The sequence below is a fragment of the Typopeltis vanoorti genome, chromosome 6 (assembly GCF_054136105.1).
Source record: "Typopeltis vanoorti isolate ZY-2024b chromosome 6, IOZ_Tvanoo_1.0, whole genome shotgun sequence".
NCBI classification, from domain to species: Eukaryota; Metazoa; Arthropoda; class Arachnida; order Uropygi; family Thelyphonidae; genus Typopeltis; species Typopeltis vanoorti.
The window spans coordinates 26,761,382-26,774,208 of NC_143554.1; positions in this window are offsets into that span (position 1 = coordinate 26,761,382).

Consider the following 12,827-nt stretch of genomic DNA (forward strand, 5'->3'; position numbering starts at 1 on the left):
AGAGTTTTGGATTTGATTATAGCATCAGAAGAGTTGATAATAACTGAGTTGAGACATCTCTCCCACCAGTTAGAGAGAGTGACCATATGGTTTTGACTTGGAAAATGAATAGACATGCAGGAGTATCAAAGAGACGGGAACTTATGTGGAATTATAATGCAGGTGATTATAATAGTCTTAGACGTCAACTTCGGGAAGTTTCATGGAGGGAGGAATTGGAAGGTCAGGATATCATTAGTGCGTGGGAAATTGTGAAAGAATATTTGTTAGCAGCAATGGTAAGTTGTATACCACATGTGAAGAAGAGGACACAATTTGGAGTAAAGCAGATGATAAACAATATTAAACAGGAATTGCATGTGAAAAAGAGCTATGGAAAATATATAAGGAGAGAGGTGAAGAGAAGATGCATGAAGAATATAAGACACAGGCCAGAAGAGTGACTAGTGTGGTAAGGAAAGCGAAACTGGAATATGAGAGGAGATTGGCCCTAAGATCCAAAGAAAATCCTAGGGAATTTTTTAGCTATGTGGCCAGTAGGAGGAGAAATGACTGTAGAAGAATGATATTGTGAGATAAAAATGGGAATAGAGTGACTGATGCAGAGGACATAGTGGAATTGTTCAATGAACACTTTATTGGAGTATTTCATCCTAGAGGAGTCGGTTTTAATGCTAGAGGGATAGGGCTGGTTCGAGGTTTAGAGGTACAGGAGGAGAGTGTGTTTCAGATACTGAGTAATCTGGATGTCAGTAAAGCTGTGGGACTGGATGGTATTTCACCACGAGTTTTGAGAGAATGTGCTAGGGAACTGACAGTGCCTTTAACCTGGCTTTTCAATGAAAGTCTGGCTTCGGCAAAGGTACCCAGGGAATGGAAGGAAGGTAAGATAGTGCCATTGCATAAGGGTGGTAACAGACTGGAAGTGTCTAATTATAGGCCAGTCTGTGTGTCATCAGTAGTTGTTAAGATCTTGAGTGAGGGACCGTATACAGCATTGGACAGATGAGGGTAATGTTATCTGTGAGGGTTAACATGGATTTGTGAAAGGGCGCTCTTGTTTTAGCAATATGATAGCCTTTTATAATAAAGTTACAAGAACATTAGATGAGGGAAAGGCATATACTGCAATTTTCTTAGACTTAGCGTTCAATTAACTTAGACATGATAAGCTGATATTTAAGTTGCAGCACATGGGTCTGGATGTCAGATTGGTCAACTGGATTCAGGATTGGCTGTCTGATAGGTATCAGAGAGTTGTGTATGGTGGAGCAGTTTCAAGGAGGCAGAGGGTTACAAGTGGGGGTCCCACAGGGCTCAGTACTAGGACCTATATTGTTTAACCTTTATATCAATGACATTGCCAGTGGATTGGAAGTGGATATTCAGTTGTTTGGGGATGATGCGAAGCTGGGAAGGATTATTAGTAATAGTGCAGATGTGGTAGCCCTGCAAGAGGATTTAAATAAGCTAGATAGATGGGCAAATGAATGGGGGTATCAGTGTAATGCAGCAAAATGTAAGGTCTTGAGGTTTGGGAAACATCGATGGGATGCTGCATACTCTATGGGAGGAGTTATATTGGAGGAAGTAGGGGAGACAAGAGATCTGTGGTTGATGATTGATAGAAATCTGAAGTTTAGGGGACATATTGCAAAGGTGGTGAAGGTAACACAGAGGATTGCTGCAATTATGAGAAGGACAATGACCTGCAGAGATAAGAGGGTTATCATTCCATTGTATAAGTCTCTGATCAGACCACACTTGGACTATTGTTCTAAGATTTGGTCCCCAGGATTTGAAAGGGATAAATTAACTTTGGAAAGGATACAAAGACGGATGACAAAGATGGTTTCAGGACTGTACAAGCATAGTTATGAGGATTGGCTGAGGGAATGTGGACTGTAGAGTTTGGTGGATAGAAGAAGGAGAAGTGATATGATTGAGACTTTTAAACTGTTGAGAGGTGGTTACAGGGTTGACACTGGGAAGTTCTTTCGCTTGGTTGAACAGTAGGAAGGAGTGATGACAAGAGGCCATCCCTGGAAGTTACGAAAGGAAGCCGTGAGCAAGAGGGTGAGGAGTGGTTTCTTTGCATGGAGGGTGGTTGAACCGTGGAATGCATTGCCTGATGGAGTGGTGGGAGCGAGAACGGTCAATGAGTTTAAGGAGTGGTATGATAGACTTTGTGTTTCTTAGGGGGGATCTCCCCTCAATGAGTCTTGACATACTTTATGTTCTTAGGAAGGTCCTCCCACGATGAGTCTTTTGACTCCATGGAGGCCTGAATGATAATAATAAGAAGAAAGACCCCCCCCCCAATTCCTCTTGTTTTCCACTTACTATCGAAAGAATAATATGATCTTCCCTATTTTAAGGTATAGAAAGTGTCCAAAACAATTTCAATATGTCTTCATTCACACAAAAGTTTTTTTCCCCATTAATATATGATGATATCAGATTTTCTTTGAAAGAGTTTGACAATTTCATGTTGTTTACATCATTACATCATTTACATCATTTGGTAATATTATAGATAAATGCATAACAAATATTTCATGGAAAGAAGCCAAGAGTGTTTGAAGCATTGTGGCATTCTACAAAAAGAGAACATCGCATGAAATTTAATCAGAAGGAAAGACGTGGGTTCAGGTTATACAGGACCATTTCTATAAATCATAAGAGTGGAATGGTGGGATAGCATATGGGGGCAAAAAGAAAATTTCTGAAGTTGAGAGAAACTATCTTATCAGTATGTAACATTAGATACAAGAAGACCAAGGGTCTTGGATATGATCATCTCATTCAGAGGATATAAATGGGAATGTCAGTGCCATTTGGTTTCTGCTCAAGGACTATTAGGCAGATCTGAATATATTCCTGAATTATAATAATCATAGGCATGAAATGGATGAATGAAGAGGTTAGGCAGTCTGGATGGAGACTAAAAGAAAAGTCACATGGAGATATTTCAGTATACAAGCAGAAGCAAGAATGATTTTGGTTGTTGAAAATAGTAGAATGATAACCACTTTGGAGAATACAGTTGAGATATTAAATGAACAATTCATGAAGGTGTTTCATCCTCATGAATGTGACAATCTACAGAACTTGAGTGCAGTTGGAAGAGAGGAGATATATGGGAGAATTGAGCTTGTGAAGTTGATGATATATCATGTGTTTTGAAGGAATATTCCAGATTGTTCCAGTTCATAAGAGAGATGATAAAAGCGAGACATTGGAGTTGTAATTAAAGTGTTAGTGAGGACCATGATTTAGAATTGAGTTGATAAAGGAAGATTGTGTTTTAGCAATCTACTTACTTATTACAACAATGTGGGAGATTTTGCAGAAGCCTTTGAAAGATTGCTGTAGGACAAGTTGGTAATTAAACTGGAACAGATGGGCCTGGGTTGGAGATTGGTGCCAACAATTTGTGAATGGGTGGGAAGTGATATACAGTGGTGTGTGAGCCTGTTGTTAAACCAACAATGGTTATTAATTATAGAGGGGCATGTACTTCAATTCACAATGGTGAGCAAATTTTTTTTAGTGAGCTGGTTGTTAAAAATTATCAGCAGACCCCCTGGTGATATCCCAGAAGAGAAAAGTCACTAGTAGTGTCCCTCAAGGATCTGTTTAACTTGTATTCAAATGATATTATTAAAAGTTTGAATGGTGATATGCAGCTGTTTGCTGATGATGCAAATGAGAAGAAGTATGAAATGTGGTTTAGATGTTGTGACTTTGCAGGAGGACTTGCAAAGTCACAACATCAAGATGAGTCTGCAATAATAATATTATTATTATTGCAGACTCATCGTAGGCCCATATACAGTGGCTCACACACCACTGCATATCACTTCCCACCTATTCACAAATTGTTGATACCAATCTCCAACTCAGGCCCATCTGTTCCAATTTAATTACCAACTTGTCCTGCATCGACAACATATTCTTGTAATGTATTCCATTCACTGATAACTCTCCATGTAAAAAATCTATTACTCACACTCCTCTTCACCACACTTTTACGTAACTTCCAGGGATGGCTTCTAGTTCTTCCCTCTTACTTTTTCTGGATTAATCTGATAAAATCCTCTCACTAACTTAAATGTCTCTATCATATCACATTGTTTCCTCCTATACACCGAACTCTGCAGTCCACATCTCTTCAAGTCCTCTCCATTGCCAGCATTCTAAAGTCCCGATATTGTCTTAATCACTTATCTTTGGACCCTCTCCAGTGTTTCCACATCACATTGAAAACCAGGTGACCAAATCTGAGCACAACAGTCGAAGTGTGTCGTGACCAGTTCTTTATACAGTGGCACAACCACTTCCTTATCCTTACATGTTTGAGTATCACAGCAGCACTATGATGTGCATTCTTTGTAACACTTGCAATATGCTCTCTAAACTTCAGCTTACAGTCAACCATTGCTCCCAGATCTTGAATATCATCCACTTCCTGCAGTATGGCACCACCAGTATAGTACACAGCCTTCAATTAATATTAAAATTACAACCCCACTACTTTGCCCAAGTCAAAAGTCTATTCAAATCTTCCTGAAAGAAATTAACATCGGCAGTGCTACTTATAATTCTTCCCAACTTTGCATCATTAGCAAACAACTGAAGATCACTAGTGAGTCCATATGATATATTATTTACAAACAAGTTAAAAAGCAGGGGCCCATGAACAAGAGCCTATGCTCATGCAATTAACAGACATAATGCACGGTATCAGAGCAACCTGCCCTCCACACAAGCCTTTGTTGCTAAGGTCTCCTTGTTCTCTGGGGATAAATCTACTAGCTACACTCTTTTTTTGAGACACTGCTCAATCATACCCAACTTGCTGGTATCATTCAGAGAGCCAGTCTCCAATCTATCTAACCAATGTACTATCTATATTGGTTAGAAGATATTCCCATCCTGTGCATCTTGTACACCAACTTATCATGTGGTAATCTATGAGATGCCTTTGCAAAGTCCAAGAATATCATTGTATATGATTATCTCTTATCTAACACACTTGTTACCTTATCATAAAATGCAAGTAATTTGCTAAAACAGGACCTGCCCTTTACAGATTCATGCTGACCATCATAATGAATGCAATATCTGTCAAACCAGTCCTGTATTCTATTCCTAACTAATTTCTCCAACACCCTGACTACAGCTGCAGTTATACAGACTGGTCTGTAATTGGTAACTTCTGTCCTAGAACCATGCTTGTAGAGTGGTATTATTTTGCCTTCTTTCCATTCCTTAGGAACCATACACACTGCAAGACTTTCATTAAAGGTTAAGGACATAGCTGTTGTGCACATTCCTTAAGAATAAATGATGATATGTCATCCATTTCCACAGCATTATTAACATCTGACCCAATCGCCACCTGATACACCTCTGATTCTTTCAACTCCAATTGTAATATTTGCTTCTCTTCTATAGATTGCACAGCATCGTTTACATCAGTATCATATACATTGATAAGCTGCTAATTGGATAATTCCACTATATCCAGTGTCAACTTTCCATAATTATTCTTTCTCTTGCTTGCCATATAGTGGAAAAATTTCCTTCAATTAGCCTTGGTCTGACCAGCCAATCTTCTCTCATACTGCACCTTTTCTTTCTTTACCATGCTCGTCACCTTCTTCATCTGCAGTTTATACTCCTCATGGATCCAATCACCAACTACGTTGTACCTCCTCCATAGCATTTTCTTTTCCAACACAGCTTGCTTGCTTGATTTTTACTGTTCATCCACTTCACTCCTTACTTGCTTAACCCTTGGTATGCAGTTATATATTGCTTGTGTCAGATCGTGCCTTATGAATTTCCCTGCATTGTCAATATCTTTTCTACTCAGCTCATCTACCCAATGTACTGAAGATAATTGACTACAGAGGTCCCCCATAATAAATACATGCTTTATACTTCTACATATATCAATTTTTACCAATAACTTTTTCTTGTTTAACCACTTCCTAAGGTTTTCACGAGGCCACATATGGATTTGGTCACCTGGTTTTCAAAAAAGGATAAAGAGATATTGGAATAGATCCAGAGATGATTGACTAAGGTTTCTGCTCTCTGGAATGTTGAGTATGAAAACAGATTCAAGGAGAAGCAACATGATTGAGATGTGTAAGTTGGTTAGGGATTATCACCAGTTTAATGCAGATGAGGTTTCTCTGTATGATTTCTTCTGTCATCACACTGATGGTATTTCTACATTTGTGCAAATTAAACATTGATTTCCTATGCTACACTCTCTCGAGCAGTGAGATCACATCCGTAGCTCTGTTGACTTTCTTTATTGCAAGTTTTCCAGAATACCACACAATCTAACTTTTTCTTAGCAATCCACAGCATAACAATTGTATTTCTTCTTCTATGCTCATGCAATTAGCAGATATAATACACTGGTATGTATCCCTCCCCACAAGCCTTTGTTGCTAAGGTCTCCTTATTTTCTATTAATTTTTCCCATGACCAGCAGCATATCACAAATTTTGCTTCATGCAAATTCCAATTTCATTTGCATCTATACATCACCTTAAAACAATAAATAATATAAAAATAGCTTCATTTCTATGCCCCCACTTCTGTATACAGATAAAACCATCATCTATAAACAAAGTTGATTTTGTATCATTCTTCTCAACTCCTTCATTAACAAGTCCTGATTTAATTTCTATAAAGAACAACACACTGAATGATTCCTTTTATCTTTTGACAAAAGGACATCAGCATATCACATAGGTTAGACAAGGAAGGTCTACTGATCACAACATTATTATCCTAGCCTCCAAACTTGTGGTCTTTATACTCGCACTCAGTTGGCATCTGTATAACATCATGGAAGTAGCCTATTCTTGAGATAAAGGATACCATCATCTCAGTAATAAATTAATCAACATGGATTCTGTCAATCTTATAATCCTGAGCAGATTTTGCCATCAGCCTCATTGTGATTGGATAGGCAGTGATGGTAATTTTGTCTTTTTTACTGGTAATGCAAAGATGTCCCCAACATTTTTGTTCTTTTACCTGGTAATTAACGATCTTCTCTTGCTGATCTGAAATCTATTCATAATTTTACTGATGATGGCACACCAGATTTCTCATTTCACAAACATTCTATAACTAATATGTTAATAGAAAAACTAATTTCCAGGTCATTTTTCAATCTAACTAAAGTAATTTTGGCTACTTTAAAAAAAAAAAAAACTCGCAAGCCTTTGTCAAAGAATGACACCAACAATAGCAAAAATGACTTCTGCAATTTAGATTTCCTAGCACAAACTCTTCATGTTTAGCTTCCTCAGTGTCCTTCCTTTCCATATAAGCTGCAATTTTTCATCAAATTGTACCCAACTGTGTAATACTGTCTCACATTTCAAATGATACACTAAAAATTTTAGAAAGCTTTGTTGTTCACAACAGAATAATTCAGAATAATTATGATCTCACTGCAACACTTTATCTATACAAAAGACAATCTTCATATTTTCTTGGCTTTCTAAACATTTATTATTATAACAGACCTCCATGGAGTAATCAATGAACTTATCATTGGAGGGCTCTCTCTCTCTCTCTCTCTCCAAGCAATCATACTGAATGTTAAACTCATTCACAATGCATTCAGCTCTCCATAACAGAGAAATTACTCTTCACTACCTCTGTAGGAATGATTTTTCCTTCTCACTTTCCACTATATGTATAGTCTCTTCTGTATTATTATTATTATTATTATTAAGAGAGACCTCCAGGGAGTCAGGGACTCATTGAGGGAGGCTACGTACTACACACATGCTATCAATACATGTTCTTAAATTCCTTCATACTGCATGTACACACAACATTCAATGGCAATCCATTCCAATCATCCGCTACTCTATGAGAGAAAAATCTACCCACTTCTTCACAGCATTAATGCTCAACTTCCATGGATGTCCTTACCCCTTTCACCACCCTCCATAAAATTAAAAATTCCATCAACTGAAATCCTGTGTGATCCTTTCAGAAGTTTGCAAGTCTCAATCATATCATCCTTTTTTCTCCTGTTTGCTATTTCTGTAGCCTATCAGAATCACATGAAATTAGGAGACTAGACCTGTGCACAATAGTCCAAGTGAGGTCTTATAAAGGCCTTCCCAACTTTGCATCATCTGTAAACAGCTGCACATCCCCAGTTGTTAAACGTACAATTTTAACAATAATGGTCTCCCAAAACAGATCCCTGTGGCACTCTGCTAGTGACTTTCTCCTTTGAGATATATACCTCCTCCATATACAATCTACTGATACCTGTCTGACAGCCAATTAGCTATGCAACTTACTGGTCTTATCTGATCCCATCTCTTTCAGTTTAGCTACTAGCTGAACATGTGGCAGTCTATCAGAGGTCTTTGAAAAATTCAAGTACACCATTGCATATATATCTCCTTTATCCTTTACAAGAAATTTATCATCCAAGGTGAATTTTTCACTTTGTTGTAATATGTAAGCAGACTGCTGAAACCTGATTCTCCCCCTAACAAACCTATGTTAACCATCATATAGAATACTGCTGTTATCAGTCTAATACCTTAGCAACAACCCCAGCTGCATAGATTGGCCGATACTTTAATACCAAATTTATTATAGCAGTCATTCAGTTTAGTTTGCAGGATTCCCTGACTTGTACTGGATTAATTTAGAAGTATAACATCATCTGGCTAAAGCAAAGAGCTGAGATTAACATCTCCAATTTTGATATCAGGCTAAATACCACTTTCCTTTATAATGTGATCTATATAGATGATGAATAATAGAGGTAATAATGTGCACCTTTTTCTCAACCTGATTTAATATCAAACCATCTTCCTGTACCTCATTCAATTCTAACTTAAAACTGAAATGCAGACTAATATTGCTTGATATAATGTGCCAATCACACCATACAACTGTAGCATTTCAGTTAGCTTTTATCTTGGAACCTGTCATAAGCCTTTACATATACAAAACTTAAATACTGATCCTTGTTATATTCACAAGATTCCTTAACTATGTCTTAAAGTGAAAATCTGATCCTGACAACTTCTAATTGCTAAATCCAGTTCTTCTCGAAGGTTCTCTTCCACAATTTTTCTTAACATTTTATCAGGTATACTTGCATAAATCTGACTGGGAACACTCAGAGAAATTCCTCTATAATTCTCATATTCAGTTTTATTTCCCTTTTTAATCAAATATGGAGATATACAAGTTTTACAGTGACTACACTGCATAATTTAAGAAGGCCTGGTCAGAAAGTCAAATTCTACCAGATTGTGAATTATGCAGTGTGGCCACTGAAAAACTTTTATACTTCCATATTTGATTAAAATCAGACTTACTCTTAACTTTTTCTGTCCTTCTTAACATACAGTGAACAAGCCATGAGCACATTACTCTAGACCAGAGGTCTCCAAACTACGACCCGTGGGTCAGATGCAGCCCGCGATATGATATGATTTTATTCAGTCCGCCAGTTGGACTAATTTTTCAATAAGAATCCCCCCAAAAAAACACGGGGTATTGATAGATTTCAAATGCATTAATTAAAATTGTGTTCAAAATATATTCCTGAATAGCAAAAAGTAACCGTAATCCAAGTTATGGTCTTTCTGACTGTAAAAGGTCGGTTAAAATGGACTGACGAAGAAAAAAAATTTAAAAGAATTCAAAACGAAATAAAAAAGTTATTACATCCGAATAAACTTTTTTATCAACAAAAAAATTTATGTCACATGAAATAAGAACATTTAAAAAAGTCGGTAAAAACAAGGTTAAAATGAACTAACGAGCAAAAAATGAAATAAAAACAAAATTTCCCGATCTGTATTCATTGACAAAAAACTCTAAGTTATACGAAATTAAAAAAAAGTTACATGTAAATTATTGGTGTATATTTGGTTGAGAAACTAACGACTAGCAAAAATTAAACAAATTGTTTCCCCGAACAGAAAAAAATGAATTCGGCTATTTCAAAAAAAAAGTATCAGTTCGTGCATAGAAATTGTTGTGATAAGATTTTTTCTGGTAATTTTTACACTTTTTTTTGAAATAAATAAAAAAAAAATATATATATATATATATATTTTTTTTTTTCTACTTTTTTGGATATTTCGGGTAAGTTATTAATCGAAATATCCAAATTATTACATTGCACCACTTGCAGTGGTGCAATGTAATACTCAATTTGTAATTGCATAAATGTATATTTAAAGGTCCGTATTCACTTTTCCCCGAATGAAATACATCAAGTCAAAATACAGGGTAAATTTATCTGATGAAAATAGCCTTTTGACTCATTATCTGATGGACATTTGAAATTGCTACTTGTAATTAGCACTTCAAAATTTGAACCTGAGTTTAATAAGATTTTAAAAACACAAATACAGTTACATCATTCACATTAATGGATTTATTATAATTTGTGATAAAAATATGAGAATTTGCTGATAGTGTTCGTTGTCATTAATATACGATAATTTAATCTCACATACTCTGTAATCAGTTTTTATCTGCTTTCAATAAAACTCATATATCTAGTTCTAGATTTTTTTTTTTTTTTTTTTACTACGGCCCGTTGAACAGTGCTGAAGTACCCAATATGGCCCTCACGGCGAAAAGTTTGGAGACCACATACTCTGTAATTACATGATGTAAATACTCTGATTACAGAGTATTACATACTCTGTAATCAGTTTTTATCTGATTTCAATAAAACTCATATATCTAGTTCTAGATTTTTTTTACTACAGCCCGCTGAACAGTGCTGAAGTACTCATCGTGGCCCTCACGGTGAAAAGTTTGGAGACCACTGCTCTAGACTATATATTTATTTCAAACAATAAGTTTTGATTCTCTTATTTGGTCAATTAAGTATACAATGATATTTATGTGATTATTTGGATTTATGTGAGAAGTAAGATAATGTGTTTTAGCAATCACATGCTGAGCATGCTTTATGACACCACAAAGATCTTTGGGAGTAATGTCATACTGCAATTAGAGAAATTGCAATGAAAATTATCAATGTGCTGGAATTCGTAGAGGTTGACAAGCATCATTGCTGCTATGGTTGCAAGGAGAAATAACACACATTTACTATGGTTATAAATAATCATAACATTACATCTGATGTTATGATTATTTTATCAGACGATAAAATAATCATAACATCAGATGATATCATAATTTTTGCAAATACTCCAGAAGACCTTAATATAATGATAGAAGACTGTATCATGAAAGCAGAAAAGTTGGTCTAAAAATAAACAGAAAAAAACTAAAATCATGTTTACTCATTTTGTAACATCAAAAAACATAATAATAGAAAACAATTTCTTGGAAAGAGTCTTTTCATATATATACTTGGGTCTTCTCATTGATCTAAACTGTGGACTCCAAAAGGAAATAAATAGAAGAGTTCAGCTTCCTGGGGTGCATTCAGAAAATTGAAAAGCATTTTTCTAAACAATGATGTCCCACTCTGTTTAAAAAAGGAAGACATTTAATCAGTGTATACTTCCAGTCATTACATATGGTTTTGAAACTTGGTCTCTAACAAAATCACTGGCAAATAAACTAGCAATAACTCGAAGAAAAATGGAGAGGTTGATTGATGCCAGGCATCACAGTAAAAGATAAGAAGTGAACCACCTGGATAAGAAGCCAGACTCATATCACTGGCATCATTCTTCACCACAACCAACTAAAATGGAAATAGGCTGGACATCCATCCAGAAGAGAAGATGAACAATGGACCACAATATTAATGAACTGGATTCCAAAAGGAGAGAAACGAGGCTGAGGATGTCCTAAAAGAAGGTGGAGTGATGAATTGTCAAATTTTATTGGGAAAAATTGGTTAGCCATTGCCAAGAAAGGTTGATGGAACTAGAGACCTTCATCCAGCAGTGGAAAAAAAAATGGCTGAAAAGAAGATGGTTCTATCACTTCATATGTCTAATACATAATGAAAATATTTTGAATAGTGAGATTAAGAGACATCACTATTACAAGTACTGGGTAAATTTTATTATTATTGTGATTCAATAATAAGGTGTGACACCTTTTGGCAACTGGCATATGGAAATATGAGTTCTGCATTGCTTCAACCTTGGTATCACTTCTGGGTCTGACTCTCACCAAAGAGAACTCAATAAAGGTCGAAACCGGTCTGGGTAGTGATCTTTCCATAATGCATAGCATTATACATGTCTACAAGGAGATATGCTTTGCATTATGGGATACTAAGGAAAGTGATAAAAACTTAGTCCTCCTTTGCCACGAGTTGCCCTAGTCCTGAAGATACTTCAGGTGCAAACTTTGTTTGCTTACACTTGGATGAAGGATTAAACTAAATATATAATTTATCCTCCATGGAGTCAAAAGATTCATTATGCCCATCCTAGAAAACTCAGTTTGTCATACCACTCATTGACCGTTTGTGTTCTCACTACTCTGTGAGGCAATGCATTCAAGGTTCAATCACCATCCATGCAAAGAAACCACTCCTTACGCTCTTGCTCACAGCTTCCTTTTGTAATTTCTAGGAATGGCCCATTGTCCTCATTCCTCCCTCCTGTTCCACCATGCAAAAGAACTCCCTAGTGTCAACCCTACAGGTACCTCTAAACAGTTCTAAAGTCTCAACTATATCAGTCCTCCTTCTATCTACCAAACACTGCAGTCTACATTCCTTCAGCCTGTTTTCATAACGAACAGTGTATAGTTCTGATGACATCTTCATTATCTGTCTCTGCATCCTTTCCACAGTT